The sequence below is a fragment of the Pyxicephalus adspersus genome, chromosome 1 (assembly GCF_032062135.1).
Source record: "Pyxicephalus adspersus chromosome 1, UCB_Pads_2.0, whole genome shotgun sequence".
NCBI lineage: Eukaryota > Metazoa > Chordata > Amphibia > Anura > Pyxicephalidae > Pyxicephalus > Pyxicephalus adspersus.
In genome coordinates, this window is record NC_092858.1 from 29,299,621 (window position 1) to 29,319,464 (window position 19,844).

Below are 19,844 nucleotides of genomic sequence, written 5' to 3' on the forward strand. Positions count from 1 at the left end.
TGTTAAAATATTCAAATTCCCAAAGCTGTTCCAAATCCTAAACATTCACTTTTTGTCACTTTAGTTTGTTGTGAAATTGAGAGGTTTAAGTTTCTTCCCTTAACAACATACCTCCAGAGCAGGCTGAAGCTTTATGTAACCTAATGATCTATATTGACCTAACTATAAAACCAATGTTATGAACATTAACGACTACTATCATGTGTCAAAAAATATTAACAGATAGTGTGAAGTGTGATAATGAAAATTGAAATATTGCTGGATATGAATGTTAAAACAGCATTGCGTGAAAAATTATTAAGATAGGTCGACAAGCTCCCTCGTCCCTGCACAAGTTGTAATTTGCTTTAACTGGTGACTTTGTTGCACTATTCAAAATGTTTCTTTGCTTTTATTATTTAAATTTTTGATACATTTATAAAACACATTGTTTTATGTATGCTTATATGTATGTTTATATATACCAATTCCCTGGTCCATATCTCAGATTAGTCTATATACACTGCCCCAAGCCTGTGGGAGCAGTCATAGGATCTGGGGTTGTTTCATTTGGTCAGGTCTAGGTTTAACAAAATGATGTGCTCAAAAAATGAGGTCTGACCATCTGAATATACTGAATGACCAAATTTTTCCCTCAATGTTTGTTTTTCTTCCCTGATGGCATGGGCATATTCCAAGCAGGCAATGTAGAATTTAATTGTGGTTCAGGGAGCTCGAGAAATTATTTTCACACATGGATTGGCCATAACAGAATACAGACCTTAACCTAATTAGGAATCTTTGGGATGTGCTGGAAAAGACTTTATGCAGCTGTCTGACCACTCCATCATCAATACAAGATCTTGGAAAAAAAAAATACAATTCTGGACAGAAAATAATGTTGTTACATTGCATAGGCTTTTTGAAATGATATATTGGCAAATGTACGCTGTGTTCCAAACCAAAGGCAGTGTGTTTGACTTTTTCTGGACAGGCAGTGAAAATATATAGATCCTCTATTCAAACCTGTCTACATACATGCAGATCTACAACCCAGACCTCAGACCAGTCTATATACATACATGCAAATCCCCCAATCCAGACCTGTGCCAGTATAGGAGACATACCACTTACAAAACATTGATGTCCTACCAGCCAGTGTAATAAAATTGTCATTTACTTTGTATTAATGTTCCTCCAGCCATATAGGTGATTTAACATCTAAAACCTGTTGATGTCTCTCTAGTCAGCATAGGAGACATACCACTTATAGTCAGAATAGGAGAATTATATTCTACTTTGTATTAGTGTTGCTCTAGTCCCTATAGGAGACATACTACCTACCATTTACCTACGACCTATGGAGATTTGATGTCTCTATTGCCAATATAGGAGTCACCACCTAGATTTTATTAAACTGAATTTTGCCTCAAGTTTAAAATTCCTGTGTTGTGCCACCTTACTCTTTGAACTATTACTAAAGAACCTAACCACATCTGTAGCAGATTATGCAGTGTATGTATCAGCCTGTATAAACTGTAGCATGTGGCACATTTCTAGTGAATTGCATGTCTATCTTTAGTTTTGGGGACTATATCTCTGATATTACTGTGACAGTAATTACACTAATGTGCTGAGAATAATAATTTTTTCATGGAAAATGAGTAATGTATCTTTGATTACTGACCATGCATGTTACATTATTTTTATACAGTCTCAAAAAAAATATGCAGTGCAAGGTTTGCCCGACTGAGTACAGATAAAACAGATTAGATTTGGAATCCTGAGACCTGTGACAGAACTCTAGTTTGATTTTTCTATGGGTCCGCATTTAAAAAGTTATGGCCATGTGTATGTGACCACTTGATGGTGATTTCATTTTTGTTTTAAATGGTATTTTTTACACAGTACACCCCCGAGAAGCATAGTATTATATATTTTTACCTCTCTTGGCATACAAGTATTTGATATCACAGTCCAAATAGGAAACAGCTTGAAAAGTACTTTGTGTAAACTTATACTCCTTCTTCTCCCAGGAGTTAGATGAGGTCATTCATTTATATATTAGTTTTCTCTTTCCAGGTTCCAAAACAAATTATCAGATTAAAAAATGAAATTGTTCTTTTATAGGCGCATTTTATGGTGCTATCTTATAACCCATTGGGGGAAATTACTGGGTTTCTCAGGAAAACGTTAATCGTACTAATCTTAATTCTGATTGTGTGAAAAAACAAAATCAGTTAATTTTTGTTTTGTTTTTTTCAGTTTGGTGTGGATGAACTATAAATTATTTAAACCATTAATTTAAAGAACCAAAGCCTAGTCAGAAAGTTGAAATAAATAAGGGAACCATTTTGCTCAAAAAGGTATTTGTAAGCCAGTCCAGCCATTCCTGAGGTTCAGAAGGTTTACAGATCCCCTCCACAAGATGTGGCTAGATAATTAGAATTATAATGTTAACTTTGTGTATCTGTGCCAATTTCCCAAGTTAGCTATTGGCCCTCGGTCCACCTGGTCAGGTCCCTTATGTATCACACAACATTTCTTTATTGTGTTGTACAATATTTTTCATACTAAGGATGCTTAAAGATGTCATAAGGTGTTAGGATTTAACTTTGTTTTCTCCGGGGATATCTGTATTCAACCCGTCCATTATGTGTAATCTACAGCGATGTGTCATTAGTAAGTCTAGAAGTAATTGAGGGGAAGAGGTTTTGTAATATTCTGTTTGATTATTTTCTTTTTCAGCACCTTCTAGTAGTGGGTCTGCATTGCCCAAAAATCTATGATTTTATTGCTGCCCCTGAAGATACAAAGTAATGTATGGTTTTACAAGAGCAGATGCCCCGCCATGCCACAATTCACCTTTATTAACCTTGCCTATCTGGTGTAACCTTGACCTACATACATTGAACCTCTAAATAAGTAGGCGATCTATTGCTAGGTCTGAGCACTTTGGAACAGAACACACTTACAGAATGTGTTTGCACACAATCCCTGGTAGCAGGTTTGCTAGACCCCCCATAAACCCTGCAGCATAAATTTATCATCCCATGATTTACACGCTGCTCCATCTAGATGCTAGTTGTGAAGAAAATACATTTGGGGACAGAGATGCATGTGATTCACTCCATGTGACTATGGGCCATATCTCACCATATCTCAAGCACCAGCTCATTACATTGAAAGGGTGAGTGACCCATAGTTTATAGGATGGTGAAAAGGCGGGACATTCAAATGAACATGTTGCTTTACCCAGAATTGCTAAACCAATAGTACCTGTAGACTAAAACCTCTATTTGGGGATATTAGAATTTTTATTTTGTGCACAATTTTGTAGCCAGCTCATGTAAAGAAAGGCTTTTGGCAGTTGTGCTCATTATATTTTAAAATATATTCTCTAATTTTTTTTAAAACTAAGTGAAAAGTTTTGGCTGTGCATACACTTTAGAGAGTTGTTGCTCTTTGTTCTTGAGATCTAGAACTCATGTCAGTTTTCTAATCCTATAGTCTAACCACTGCCATTCATGGTATTTACCACATCAGATTCATCTTGACCCTGGTTGTCCTCCAAATTTGCCATGTAGAACTGAAAATATAAATTGCACCTTTCTCCGAGTTGTTTATGATAAACCTGCAGTTTCTGTGTTGCTGGATGTTTCTTTGTCTGTTTTTCCTACTAGTATGTTCTACATCTTTGAAACCTGAATCTAAAATTAGAATCTGAGTCATTGTTTCTTGTCCGCGGTCTCTGCATACTGATAGCTGTGGCTTTAGATCCTGCTTACAGTTTTCTGAGGACGCTGCACTAATCATTTTCATAATAGGAGTAATGTGCGCCATCTGTAAAACAAAAGGCCCCTGTAAGTGATAGATTGGTGGCTACAAGAAAATGCTGCAGACCAACCGGAGAAATGTTATACAGCTTATTGAAATGCCTCTGTGGCCCATTGTTTCATCACCTTCCAAGCACCATCCTCTGTGTACATTTGTAGAATTTGCATGGCACCATTATGTGCTTTGTGGCTTGTGTGATGGAGTATTAGAAAATAATTTCATGCTGCACTATTCACTTGATACTTGTTCTCATCAAATTACTTTAACTATATCAAAAATGTGTTGCCAAACTGAAGTTAATTTCCATTTGAATAGGTCCTTTAACTCTAAAATAAGAAAGAAATGAATGCTGCTCTAAGTTAATAAATCATTACATTGTTTGAAAGCTATAAAAACGGACCTAGCCTCAATTTAACAAAACGTCATCAGGAAGTAGAGATAATTGTCGAAAAAATAATGACAAACTAAATAAAAAAAAAAATTTCTTCAGAAGTCAGTACATACTAGTTTCAGTTTATACTGATTAGCTGGAACACTAAAACCTTTGGTCTAATGTTTCGTAAATCTTCTCTTGTGACACTTAGGATGGGTCTACACAAAAGTTTATAAAAACACATGTAAACGTTCCTACTGCGTTTATATGCAAAATTTTAAAGCTTGCCTTTAAAAAGCAGGAAAATGTCTATGTCACGTTTTCCAACGTTTTTACCGCATTTACATTTCAAGTGCTAACAAACGCAGGAAAACGCCCCCATTAAAATCAATGGAAGTGTTTTCCTGCATTTTTTGGCGTTTTTCCAGTGTTACTCCTGTGTTTTAATTTTGTAAATGCTGCCAGCAGCATTATAGATAAGGCTAATATCATTGTCTCAGGGAAACATCCTGGTGTAGATTAGCTCATTGGAATGCATGGGAATTTAAAAAATGGGCTTTTAAAGTCTTCGGTTAAAAGCTGGGGAAAATGTCCGTGTAGACTAAAGCCCCATACACACGTGCAATAATAGTCGTTGGAAAGGATCTTTCACAATCCTTTCCAACGACTAGCACTGGACGATGCATGAACGAGTACATACAGCACCGTTCGGCTCTATGCAGAGGGGAGGGGGAGAACGATGGAGTGGCACCCTGCTGCGCACTCTCCCCCTTCCCTTGCATTTGGATCATTAGTCGTTCATCGTCCGTAAATCCTCCAGGACGGTCGTTTAGTCGATGGACAACTGGCGCTGTATACATGCCAGATTCTTGCCCAATTCTCGGCCCTGAGCCAATTATCAGGTGAGAACCGTTGGACGTGTGGATGTAGCTTTAGCCTAAAACAACTAAAGGATTGAATTTCACAAGACCTCTAAGGTGTCCCATGGTATCTAGCCCCAAGATATATCCAGCAGATCATTTGAGTCACACTGCTTACACAGATATGTTGCATCCCAAGGTGCATCCTATTGTCATCTCTTCCCCAGGTAAACCACACACTGTCCACACGTGCAATGCATTGCGTCTCCTAACATCTCTCCCATGGCTCACGTTAACTTTTTTCAACACAAACTTCTGTAGTAAGATTAGTTAATTGCTATATCTGGTAAAAAGGTTACAATCTTACAATCCCAAAATGTATATAGCAAACCTCAAAACTATAACCTAGAATAAAGAGGAACTCAAAAATGAATTTTGAAAAAAGATGGGTTTTAAGGGTAACAGTGGAGTATAAGTTTGTAATTTTACTTATAATTATTAAACAGAAGAGAACCTGTATCTTAAAACCCCTCTTTTTTTTCCAGAAATTATTTTGAGTTCCTCTTTAATCTTGGTGAGATCAGATAACCCTGACTGCCTCCCTCATGTCTGCATACACACCTTTACAATGAAAGGGACAAATACTTTTTGAAGCTGTTACAAGTTAGAATTAAAGAATTGTAAAGCAGAAGTAAACTTTGCTCTGAGGCCGAATAAACCTCACTGGGGCCGAACTCTCTGGTTTTCTTTTTCAATTTTCCTCTGCTTCAGATTTGCATATTTGACCATCTGAAATGGCCGGCTCAGGATGGTTTAACTTAATTTCAGACCAGGATTGTAAAGTCGTACATATACAGCTTAGTTTACTGTCTAATAAAAATAGGGAACAGGAATTATTTTAGAAAATACATAGTATGTGCCATTTCAAACTTCCTCCCTTCATTTTTGATTTATAGTTTTGCTTCAGAATATTCCTGCAGTTTTCCGGCTTTAATATTTGAATTGTGTCAACAAATGTACCTTTTTTTCTACAATAAAATCATCTTCTTTTGTCTAATCAGTCGCTAGTCAACAACTTAATTGTGTTTGGCCACTTTGACAAATCTAACTGTAAATTTGGCATAAGTATTCTGCTACAATGATACCCGTCCACAGTTAAGTGCATTAGGAACGATCTGAAGTGGACGTTAGTAGGTGTAATCATGCGCTGGTATCAGAACACACTTGGGAATACTTAGATCTCCAATCCCTGAACAATATAAGTGGTGTCACCTATCCACCGAGGGGTTCTCCATAGAGAAAAATTTGAAACATTTCTCTCCTTGTCATTCCATTTTGTCATTGGGTTTATATGCCTGTCTTTAGTGCAGCCTATTGATCTATTCCAATTAACTCATCATCTCCATCATTAGAAACTCCACTCCCTAATTCTTTTAACTCTGTACTGTAATTTTTTTTTTGGTTAAAGATGCATTTGGTGTGGCTGAAGACAGTAATTCTCAGTCCTTGGTAACCAGAGACAGAAGCTTCTTCTATAACTAACCTGCTGTGACTTGTCCACAACCCTCTTAAATGTTCCCCTACACGCTGACCTACAAATGTGGGTGGCAGGGTCATTTTTTTCTGAGTATTAAATATATTTTGTGCAACCAGGAATAATTAAACAGATATTGAAAAAATATATTTATAAAACATGTGTTGTACATGAAACTAGTATCAGTACCAGAATTTTTATCTTATCTTTAATCGGCTGCCTTTATTAACCTGCAATGCAGAGCAGGAGAGGGGAGGCGGCATTGTAAACCAACTTATAGGAGAGAGCAGAAGACTGATACCTTCTGATCAGTGCGCTCCTTATAAGTGGAGAGGAAACTTGGGTCAGACAGTACTTTATAACTTTATTTGCAAAATCTGTAAATCAGAAATTTGTAAGATTTGTAATTTGTTCGTTTGGTTTGGCTACAATTCTTACTTTGCAAAATCTACTTGTTCATTTCTGTTACATTCGTTGTTCCTAGATAGAGCCAATTATTATCTTATAACATGGAAAGAATTTTTGGCCATGGAAATAATGTTTTTATTTATTTATTTTTATCTAAAGTAGTAGTAGTAAAGTCTTTGCAAAGATGGATACCGCTATTGTAGCTTTTCATATTATAGACGTTAGGTCTGAATTAATAAAGCTCTCCAAGGCTGGAAAAGATAGATTGTCATTGGGGAACGTGTGTGATCCAACAAACTTGAAATGGAATATTAAAAACCATTGGCAATCTGAGCCTGCGATGGGAGAGTGGACAGGTTGTGTTCAGAGATGCAACCTGCCCACTGCCCTGAGCCTGCAATTCCATACAGGAGACATGGTCCGTGGTTCTGACTGGTGCCCCCCCCCAGCAGGGTCCTTCTCCTGCCCCCGTGGGGGGTGGACCAGCCATAACCGTGGACCACCAAAGAGTTTCTTTGCAAAATCTCAAGAGTGGGCATGCCTGCCCATTCCCGAAAAAAGTGAGGGCACGGTGTTCCCGCCCGTGCCTGCCCCACTACACCCCTGCATGGTCCTGATCCAGCATTTAAAACATTTTCCAACTAATAGTAAATGTTTTTTTTTAATCCATTCCAGGTTTGTTGGATCATCTGGGTTCCCCCATGACAATCTATCTTCTCCAGTCTTGGAAAGCTTTATTACATTGGACCCATTAGCTTTTTGAAACCCATGCTTTATCCAGCTTGGCCTGAATCAATACTAAACATATTTATAGAGTACCGTAAATCAAATAGTTACTTGTGGTTAGTGAAGGCAGAGGATGAACTTTCTGAAAATATTTTCTATAAATGACAGGTCCAGTGTACATAGTATTTACCTGTTGATGTGAATTATGTGTGACCTTGAGTCAGCCCAGGGCTACCCTTCATGTAGAAGCACATTCTGATGAAAAATACAGGAATGGTGTATTTTACTTTTCACATCGGGCTTGTTTCAGCAATAAATACAGGCCTGGGGCAGGGGGTCTGTATGGCTTTATCTACCAGGATGCTTAGCAAACACTTTGTTTTTGTAGAATATGTGCTATATTCTAGTAATTACTTTGTTTTACTTATTCTTCATTACCTTTTAAGTCCATATATAAATTCCTTGAGTAGACAAATTCTATAAAATGTAGGCTTGAACTCTAAAATGTAGGCTTGAAGGTGAAACAACAGAGCAGATATCTATATAACTGTTAATTATCAGTTAAAGCATTAAAGCCAACTTTTTTTTTTTTACGTTACACAGCCAGGTGGCTTAACAGTTAAAAAAAAAACAAAACATTTTGTCGTTCTTATTTTGAATGAATGTGCGTCTTATGATAAAAACTGCCCTGTGTTGTTAGCACGCTAGATAGCCTACTGCTCCCACTCCAGCAATCCAGCAATGTTGATGCAAATTGAGCAAATGTACTATTTGGAATTGATGTGCATGAGGAATGTTGGACCACTGCAGATGACTGGGTGCTGTGTGTAAGTGATGCAGGTTGGCATTGCAGTGGGCTGCTAACCTGGGCGTGGAAACAATTACTGTATATCTGGATTTAGATTTGGCAACATTGTATCAATTCCTATTCTACAACTCTGCTCTCAACATGGGCTGTTTTTCACAGCTTGCACACATTGTGAAAATAAGAAAACATAATGGCATATTCTATAGTAAAGAGGCTGCAATTGGGCTAAATATCTAATAATTATGGTTTGGCATGCCCTACAGTCATTTCACTTTGCATCACCTTATTTAACAAGCTTGTTTAGTCCTCATGTCTACAAGTCCAACACAGTTTTTTAAACTGCTTTTATCCAAACTCCTCTTTGTAGTAATGCAAAGGGAACGCTGTGTCTACAAGCATTTATGTTCTAAAACAGACCTACCATCAAAATGTCACATTAAACGTGTTGGGCTGCAGAAACAAGTACGTTTTGTGGTCAGCACTGAATGTAGCAATCTGTCAACCCGCTAGAATAGAAAGTCTTTGTCACAGCTCCAAAGTATCAGGTAGGTTTGACATTTCATTAACTGTAGAAAAAGGAAATTATAAAATGCTTTGTTTTCATCTGCTCTATCCTTGTTGAAGGATTAGAGATTGACTCAAGTGAATAGTGGATTTCCTTTTTGGCCTGCTGCTGTACACAACAATTATCTTATCCACAAGTGTTGTTGGCTGAACCTTAGAGAATAACTTTTCTAATATTATGGAGGCTGACATAGATCATCTGGTTTTATTAAACTCTCATTGCCAGGCCAATATGCTCCCCTACTAGTTTGAGTACTCTTATAGTTACTAATATTGATATTTTCAGAGATGGGTATCTTCATACTTGCTTTGTGTTAGTGTATGACATTTTTGAAGCTAATGTTTCAAAACTGGACTGGTGATAGAAAATTTGACATACCCACGGGAGTCCAATACCTCATGCACACATCAAATTATTCTTTCTGAAAACCTCACATATATACAGTGGTCCCCCGAAGTTAAAATCAATATTGGAGTTAATGGCGGATCAATGAACAGCGATCGTGAGCGACCGCTGTGCATTTCAGTAGAGGGGAGCACAGCAGGCTGCGGATCATTTAGCCTTTTTCTATAGAACAGAATGGGCGCTGTGTGTACATCATCTCATTCATTCATCTGTCACTGAAAATGATCACAACAAATTGTTTCCAGTGATAATTATGCTATGTGTGAACCCAGTAGCAATCTTCATCTATTGTCATTTTGTGTTCCTGGCCCCCTACCCTGGCTGGAACAAATGTGCCACTTCAGATTGTTGCTGCATTATATTTTCTTTCTAAATCACAAACATTGGTTCTGGTATGTAGTTTAGCAGAGCAGGAACTCCTAGAGGTCGATATATAAAACAATGAATTTGGCATTCAACAAAACATTCACTGGTGGATTTTCCAGGTCCATGTATTTTTAATGGCAACGAATAATTCTCTACCAGGGAATGTTTTGGTGAATATCTGGTTCCCTGCTTTAAAAAAGCCCCCCCTGGTGAATATATTTTGTCTCTGAGAGATATAACTCTCAGAGATAAAATAGGACTTTCCATAAACCACACAAATATAAAATTTTACTTTTGCATAGCCATTTATAGAGTCTGTTCACCCATAAATAATATTTGAGTACAGGTAGTCCCCAAGTTAAGGACATCCGACATACAGACGACTCCTAGATACGAACGGGGCTTCTCTGCTTGCTCGTGTGCAGGATGGAGGCTTGATAGGGGGGAGGGGGGCGGATTGCATGACTTCTGCAACATCTTAAAACTCTTTAAAGACCAAGACAAACTCTGCAGTTGTTCTTTTTGCATATCAAAGCACAGCTTGCTCCAGAAGTTAATGAATGTCTAAGTTTTTTTTTTTTTTGCTTTGTTTGTGATTAACTCACAGTGAGGATTTTATACAGTTACTGACACCACGCTGCCTAATATTATGTTGGGACAAAAATCTGTCCTAATTGCATTTAATAAAAAAATGTACCTGTTCTGACTTACATACAAATGAACTTAAGTACAAACCTACAGTCCCTATCTTGTATGTAACCAGGGGACTGCCTGTATTTCATGATGTTGGAGAATAAAATCAGGATCTAGGAGCTGTGATGTTGAGATCTCCTCATTTCCCAGCAGCCCGCAGTTGTTGAAGCAATTTTACCAAGTAACACTTTCCTTGTTGAATTGATTTGATTGATTTTACACCACAGAGAATTCAACAGGAAAAGTGGAAGGAACCAAGTAGTACCAAGGTGCAAGGTGAGTGGAGCCCGATACCATGGCAAGGAGATCTTGGCACCGTATTCTTAATATTCTTTTGTCAAAAGCCAAATGCCTACACCGAAGAGACTACACATAACTGGTATATCAGTTTTTGGTTGACTGTTCTTTCAGCAGGGGAAGTCAGCTTCGTAAAAGTAGTTAGTCATGGGATTTTCACTGTAGCTGGAGCCGAGCAGAACATTTTAGAGCTGAATTAATCTGAGATGATGTGTAACATATGCCAGGCTGCTGGTGGGTGACTCATTCATGGCCTCAATTAACAAGCAATCTCTGCACACTATACTGTGTGTACTGAGCCCACTTCACTTTGTGTGTAAAACCACAGAGGGCTCTGAAAGTATTCATTGTAATGGGTAATGGAAAATACCTGCTTTACTCATCCTGGCATATTTCCCAGCTATGTATGTGAGTAACACATATCATAAACTGTATACACGTAACACTTTATGATTTAATGTTCTTTTCTGGGTTTTGCTGATAAATGGTAACACTAATGTAAAATGATCCGAGCTGAATAGGTTATCACATGAATGCCAGGAGGGCCACAGGCTGTGGTGTCGGCCTCATTCTTCTCACTAGTTTCATGATGAGATACAACTTTCTATGTTTTTAAAGAAAGGTATTTATTAATATCTTCTGTTAATTTAGTGCTCCCTGGTAATGCAACACTTTACCTAATGCATAGTCATGCCCCTAACTGTCCCACAAAGGGGCTCACAATCTAATATGGTTACTTTTTTTAATTTCTGCATATCAAATTGAATATTTTTCTCTAAGTACACTAAGCCTTGTATGTACAGGTCAGTGTAGGATGCCAGAATACCAGGTAAATCCAAGAAATCCCTGGGACTTTTGGGACTAAATTTACTCCTGTGCACATATGTGGGTATTGCATCTTCTTGGAGGGGAGGAGGAGGATGGCGGCACCCGAGTACAGGTGAGTGTAAACAAAAAGTGCAATTGGGCAAGTGCATTTAATTAATTGCAGGAGGGACATTGTCTGACCCTGCTCCAGAAAAGGGACACAACCTGGTTGCAATTTTTTATTTTTTTACATTTAGTTCTGTCTTAAGGCTAATTTTAAGGGGAAGCCAATTCACCAAAATGAATGTTTTTGGCATGTGGGAGGAAAATGGAATGCCTGGTGGAAACCCACGCAAACACATGGAATACATTAAAACTCCATGTAGATAGTTTCCCAGACAAGATTTGAACCTGGGACCCTAGACAAGCCATTCTGCTGTGAAATTAAACATAGGCTGATGTTTCTTACCTCTCCTTCTGAAAATTCTAGGAGTCCTAGTGTTCTTCTGATCCAAAGACTTCCAAGTACTGAAGTCACTGACCCTATTTTAAAGTCAGAGACAGCTAAGCAGGAATTTTGATGAGGAGTACATTCTTTCCAACTTGTTATTAACCTGCTTATATCCTAAATCTAGACTATAGGGTAATATCTGAATACATAGATAAGTACATGTATAAAAGCTGTTTACCCCAGAAGATTTTCTATTCAGTCCTGGCAGCACGGCTGGCTCAGAGGTTTGCACTGTGACCTTTGCAGCACTGGGTCCCGGGTTCAAATCACAGCCAGGACTACATCTACATGAAAATTGCAGGTTCTCTCTGTGTTTGTGTGGTTTTCCTTCAGGTATTCCTGTTTAAAAAAAAAAACACAAAACATGCAGTTAGGTTAATTGGCTTTCTCCCCCAAAAGTTTGATCTAAGACTGTATTAAAAGGTTAACGTACATAAATACATTAACATATGACTGTGGTAGGGATATTAGATTGTGAGCCCCTTTGAGGGACAGTTAGGGACATGATTTTGGACTTTGTAAAGCACTGTGTAATATTCTGGTGTTATATAAATATTGTGCAATAATAATAATATTTACACCCCCCATCACACAGCACAGGCAGGTGGATGATAGTTCCTCATTCCCCTAGATTGGTTATTGGACAGTGAAGGTACAGTAAGAAAGTTATGGGACCATTGTTTTGTTCACTTTGCTCTCTGCTCCAATCATCATGGTCAATGTCAGTATTTCTGAATGCGGTGGTAAGCTATGTGTAATGCGGTGTTATTATCACAATTATTGCATCAATTATTGCATCACATAGATGTGACTATGCTCAAACACACACAAGTGATAGGGCCATGTAGCAGCAAGGTTATGTACTGAGTTTTTCAAATGTAGATTTTACAATTCCCAGGACAGGAGTACCTGGACAAGGATACACAAACCAGTAGAGATTCTGTAGACCCAATCCAGCTTGTGCCCCTGGTAGAAGTTAAAGGCCTGACTATGCATCGCAGGCCACCATTCTACCAGTACGCTGCTGGTCAGCCCCATAGGGAATGGAAATAATGTCCTTGGTACTTTGGTATCAGATGTTTCCTGGATGTTACATACAGAAGGATATATTTCCTCACAGAGCAGCAGAGGCCATGGCTCTAATGACAGATGTCCTTGGGATCAGTTACTCCTCCATCTGTTTTCATGAAATCGCAGCAGATGGGCATGTGCTGAACTTATGGTGCCACATGGCTCTCTATTTATCACACCAGAAATGTCTAGATAACAGTATCTTGCAGTAACTAAATAGTATAATTTACAAGTATTTTGTCTAGAAAAAAAGGACATGAAAGATCTTTTACACACAGCCATAACACAGTTCTAAGTCCAGGAACCCAGAATTTATTTGGTTTATTGTTTTTGTTGGCATCATGTGCCTTAGGCAGCCATGTTTCAGCATTATTCTTTTGTCAGTTAGAAATGAAATTTGCTGCAGCACACATATTTTCATATCCTGCTGTTATACTGACAAGCGCAAGGGGTGCCACAGTGTTGATGTTCAGTTGATGCAATTGTTATTATTATTACACAGTATTTATACAGAGCTCACATATTACGTAGCTCTTTATATAGTTCGTGGTCATGTCACTAACTGTCCATCAAGGGGGCTCACATTCTAATGTCCCTACCATAGTCATGGGTCTTTATTACAGTCTAACGTGAACTTTGGGGGAAGCCAATTAACCAAACTGCATGTTTTTTAAATGTGGGAGGAAACCAGGGTACCCAGAGGAAACTCACACAAATAGGGGGGGAACCTGCAGTCTCCATGTTATAGTGTCCTGGCTGGAATTCGAACCTGGGACTTAACCAGGTCAAAGGCCAGAGTGCTAATTGATGACCCTGGATATGTAGGCTAAGTAGGTTTTCAATTTGTTTCTGAATTTGCGTTTTTGCTCCTAGTCTGCGGCTTACTTGTGATGTTTTGTCCCAACTATTGTATCTTTATGCACAAGAGGTAGAGTCCTTTTTTAGTTGTCATAATCTGCATCACATGGACATTTCCTATTGACTGTCTTGTGACAATGTTCTCATAAGATTGGAAAGGGGACCATTGGAGCTTGCCTTGCCGAAAAGGATTGCTAAATATCCACTTTCCTGAACCCAGAAACAGTGCTGCTAGGACCTGAATGGCAGATTGCACAAGCTATGTAGTTAAAGAAAACATCAGAATAGGTGATAAGGTATAAGAAGAGAAGGGGTGGAGATTAATGTTTGACAAGTAAAGTATGTTGAGGGTTCTACAAAGGTACAATAAACTGTGCATGTGGAGCTCGGTGTAGTTTTCAGTTGAAGTTATTGTGCACATGCCAACCTAGCCAATGAAGGTGACCAAAGACTCCAAACTTAGAATAAAATTGCATGAAGAAGCACCAGATGCCAAGTGGATTATGGTGATCATAAGGTCTTTTTGACAGATACATTTGCCATGATTTACAAATATGCTTGGAATGTTTGGGGGAATGTGTAGCATTCTTGAGGCCATGAAGCCATGAAAGACCTTTTTGATGGTCTCAACACAAGTATTTTTTATCTTTAAAATTTCTCCTATTATGGTTGACAAAACATTGGATATCTAGCTCATTTAAATTGTCCACTGGCTCAGAATCCATAAAAATGTGTGTATTTGGGTTAAGCAATATATTTTATTATTACCTTTCTGTATAGTTTTGTGAGTACTTGTTCTAAAGTTGCCGTGCTCAATAGTTAATCTGAATTAGTTCTTGTATGTTCATTTATGACAATAATTACTCATATTTCCTCTTTGTCTTGGTAGGTTGTCCAGGGTGACGGTCCTACATGACTATGTTGGTTGTAGGACATATGAGGTGCCCTTTTCAGCAGTTGTGGAGGACATCAAGCAGCTCATCTACAAAGAAACAGATTTTCCTGTCTTAGAGCAGCGTCTCTTTCTTCATGATAAAGAGGTCAGTAGCGGTAAACACCTTGTTTCTTTTACTATAAGTATCCTTGCCATATTATCTTCTGGGGCTTGAAGCAGGTATTCTAAAAGTCAGGTGGGTAAATTCCATAAATAAAGTTTTATCTGATTATAATTTGCCTTCCATGGTTCCCCTTTAAGCTTCATATGAACAAGCTAAAGACATTATTATGTTTTCAATTCAGTTTATTATATCCCTTATTTTAGACCCAGCAACATTAGCTTGGTCTCTGTGCTTGTGCATGCAATGCAAACAGATCCTGGCTGGTGGAATGGGTTAGCAAGGTGCTGTACGTAGTTACCTTAAAACAGAAAGCTGTGATAAAACCATTATCTGATACCAAGCCTCCATAATTAAAAGAACTGAAACCCAGTGAATGAAAAGGATGGGCCAGGTACAGTAAAGCTAAAAAATAAAATGCTATATGATGTTGGATGTTTCCAAGATATCAAACTAAGCATACTCTGTTTTGCTTAAGTGAAACTTTCAGTGTGCATTGAAATCAGAGTAAGCAATTTTGTTACAGGAGAGGAGCCGGTACAATTGTTCAGTACTATAGGTGAGGCTGGAGCTCAGTGTTATTACCTACTTGTCCTATAACTGTGAAAATTCTTAAATGCAAATGCCAAGTGAATTATTTTAACACGTGTTAAGATATGAATGAATCCGTATCATAAATTTGGCACTGGATGAAGGCTGTTGGATTACAAATTGGATGTTTTTTATTAATTTTCTAGAAACATGGAAGGGTATGAGAAAAGAGCATGTGGTCAATTGATTCTGACCCTTTTTTTATTCTTTTTTTTTAAAAACATCTTATTTTTATTGAAGTTATAAAAATACGTGTCCAAAGAATAGGAACATTAACCAATAACAAACAACTCGGATACAAAACTCAGCCTAAGCACTGTATAAAAAATCACAGCCTATAAACTAATACACACAAACAACTCTGTTATCACTTCAATACAGTATGTCAGTCAAATGGAATTGGGTATACATCAGGGAATCCCAGACCCTTTTTTATTCATTGTTTGAACATTTTTATTCTACAGTATAGATCTAGATTTATCCCAAGCATGCTTGACTTCACTACCTGACTGGCTCACTTCCTTGCTCCAGTTAGTTTGAAATTATGTCACCGTGTTTTTGATCTTGGCTCTTCTGAACCTTATATTCCCCCCTTTCCCAAATTTCTTTGAGTCTATATGTAATATTTTCCATCTATTCTGATGTTTTATATTTCACCATCTTTGTTACTTGTCCCAAGACTTATTTTGTCTTACCAATATCTTTTTGTGAAAGTGAAATTCACCTCTTCAGCTCATCTTTTCCCTGTGGTCATCAATGCCTCATTCAGCTTTCCATTGGCCATGCATATACTCTGCCTTTACACTATCATGATAGGCAGACTGCCTCAAAGTAGTCATAGGAATGGTGGACGCTTGGGGATATAAGCAATTTCATTTATTATAAAAGAACCAAAACATTAGTGGAAAAAAATGCATGCTGTCCAGAAGAAGCCTTGCTCACTATGTGGAAGCAGAGGTCTCTATGTTGAGTTGGAACTGTAGTTCTGCCACCAGCAAAACTCATTGTCCATCTGACCGAAAAGTTCTAGCTCAGTCTACAGAGTTGCAACATCAGCAAGGAGTGCAAGGGTTCTCTTTACATCTCAATATTTATGTATATAACATGACGTGTTATATTATTGGCAAACCCATATTGAACATTTGTGTGATTTCCAGAGCTGTATGTGAGCCGCCATATTAGGCACAATGAAATTTTTAAGTTTTCACCTTAAAGATCATGAAGGCTGCCTCCATTAAAAATAGATTAAAAATTTGTCTGTGTTTTTTCTTTTTTTTGGATAGTGCAAGGAGGACTTAAATCTTGTTTTTATTACTTTATTTCTTTTTAGATTGACTACCCATGATCCTATCAATTGGGATGCAGACAAATACATTTTTTTTAACATGGGAACGGGTTAAGATAATAATGATAATAATAATAATGTTATAGGATAATCTTTGTATTGCAGTTCATACCTACCTGTCCTGATGACAACTACACTCCCTGGTTTCTTGTATGGCTTTTACAGGGACAGGCATTGAGTGAAAATCCGCCCAATGGGGTAACAGGTAGCAGTGTTCTCCCCAACCCCAGCACTTTTCAGTAACTACCCCGCAGTTTTTGGGTGTTACTAAATTTGGGTCATGGGCCACCAGCTTCTTCCCACCCAGCCTAAATAAAATTCTGGGGAGAATACTGAAGTAGAAATAAAAGCCTTATGAAAATGACATGATCTTTCATATTCTGCTTGCTCACTGCCCTGTCATAGGTAGGAGTAGTGAAGGTGACCTGTCTAAATCGCTTAGCAGCTGTAGAGAAATCAGATCGCCAGGCTGTCTATGATGTCTGTTTAGTTATTTCTAGGACTGTGTGGACTCAAATCCAAATCCCTTTGAAACCAAGAAAACACTTGTGTGAATGTCAACTGTTGTGTGTTTCAATTTTTGTCTGGAGTTGAGCTTTAATCTGTGCAATAACATCTAACAATCCCCTAATTAGATATGGCTAGCTGTCTCTTCTTCATGACCTCCAACACCCCGGACACCTGTTCACAGTTGTTCCCCATCACAGGGAAGCTACTGAACGCTTGTTATAAAATAGAAGAACATTATGGCATCCCGCCAGGCGCTGAGTAATGCTATATTCCAGTTCAAGAGCGTCCATGGGGATTAAACCAGAGAATTAGTGTCCTTGGAAATGCCCATGAAAAAGTCTGCCAGATTTTCTGTCCTTCATATTAAACAGCAATTTAAAGTGATGATTGACACATAATACATTGCAAGTCAATATTAACCATGAGTTTTAGACTGTTGGCAGCAGTCTAGCTGGATTGCTGCATGTTGGCACGTTGGCATGTACTGGTACAAGATTGTGTGTCCTAGAGTGTTTTTGCTTAGAACCCCTGGTAGGCAAACATGGTCACTTTCTGGGGTGAATGCAGGAAGGAAGGCAGGAATGTAATATTATGAATCATAAAATGAATATTAATCGCAAAAAAGATACTGTTTTTCAAAAATACTGGGTTTAAACCTCTTTCTAATCTGTTTAATATTGACATTTTCAGTAACAGTCATGGGGGTCAATCCACAAAACTTTGTAATATAAATGCTCATCTATGTAAAAATGTCACATTGGCTGGTGAATAAAGCTGGTTAAAGGTGAATAACTTCATAAAGGAATGATATCATACTATATGATATATTACTATGTACTTTGTAAAACATACGGTATATGAAGTAATTTCTAACTAAATGAATCACTGTGTTGGATAATTTTTCTTTAATTAAATACATTTTAGTATTTTCTTTTTTTTCTTTTTTTTAAACAAGTACATTTTATAACATTTAGCATTTGTTTCAAGGTGTTTTGCATATTTATGAGAATGGATACCATATGCACAAATGCACTATTGAATTTTTTTTTACCACCTTTTTTTCTCGGAAATGGTTACCAGTATGAATGCCACATGACCCTTGTAAACTACTCAAAGTTATTTTTACTGGCAACCAAAAGATGTTCACTTTACAAGATGGCTGATGTAAAGTTTATCCTGTCAGGAAGATTCATCTTGTAAAATCATTATATGACCCTCCCTGTAGTGTTCTGTGTCTGTTCACAATTCACAGCAGAATTGTGTACAAATACAGAAGATTGATTTTACTTAATAATAATTGGCTAAAGCTAATCAACCATCTCTTTACTGCTTAGATTGATTTTTACAGTAATGTTCCGTACGGTCATGTCAAACATTAGGAATAGACTACAAATGGAGTGTAAATAGTCTCAAAACTAGACTGCTAAATGCAGTCCAATACTTGATAACATTATAGTCTGTGAAATGCTAGTATAGGTCATCTTGAGTTTATTTCTATATATGTGCCCAGATTGATTAGTACACATGCTTTTTAGTACAAGGGATATAGAGATTCTCACTAGGATCACTGTCTGCAGGATGTTGTATTCATCTCCATCTTTAAATTTGTTACTTTTTATTTGGTCTTCTCTTATGAACCAAAAACATATTGATTGATTAATTGGCTTTCACCCATATTGGTTCTAGAGTAGATGCATGCATCTATGACCGTGATAAGGACAGGAAGGAGCTAATATGAACGATTTATTGCTTCCCTAATGGATTATGGAAAACATCATTCTTAGAAGTGGTGACTGCATCATAAAGTACAGAAATGAATGACTTTGTCACAAGTGTCCTTGTGCCTTCCTGTGATATGAAGAAAATATAATTTAATGTTCTCTTATTTTGGTAAACCATGACTCTTTCCCCTCCATTCCATATAATAGACACAATTGAAGTCCTGCATGGGTGGCAACCATTGTTCCCTCAAGGGATACAAGGAGGGAATGAGGGTAGCCACCCAGGGATGGTCATGGTGCTATTCACACAACTGTAAGAAAAAGAAAATGCCAGAAGAAAAGCAAACTAATTCAGCTACCACATCTTGGGACTGGTAAGCTGAAATATATTACAAGTTTTGTTCCAGTTTTAGATATACATTAACAAAGTAATGAAAAAAATCCCCATTCCCTCTTTTCCTTTGCTTATTTCTTTTGACATTGTAATAGCAAGTCTTTTATCAATACCAGTATGCAGTAGCAGG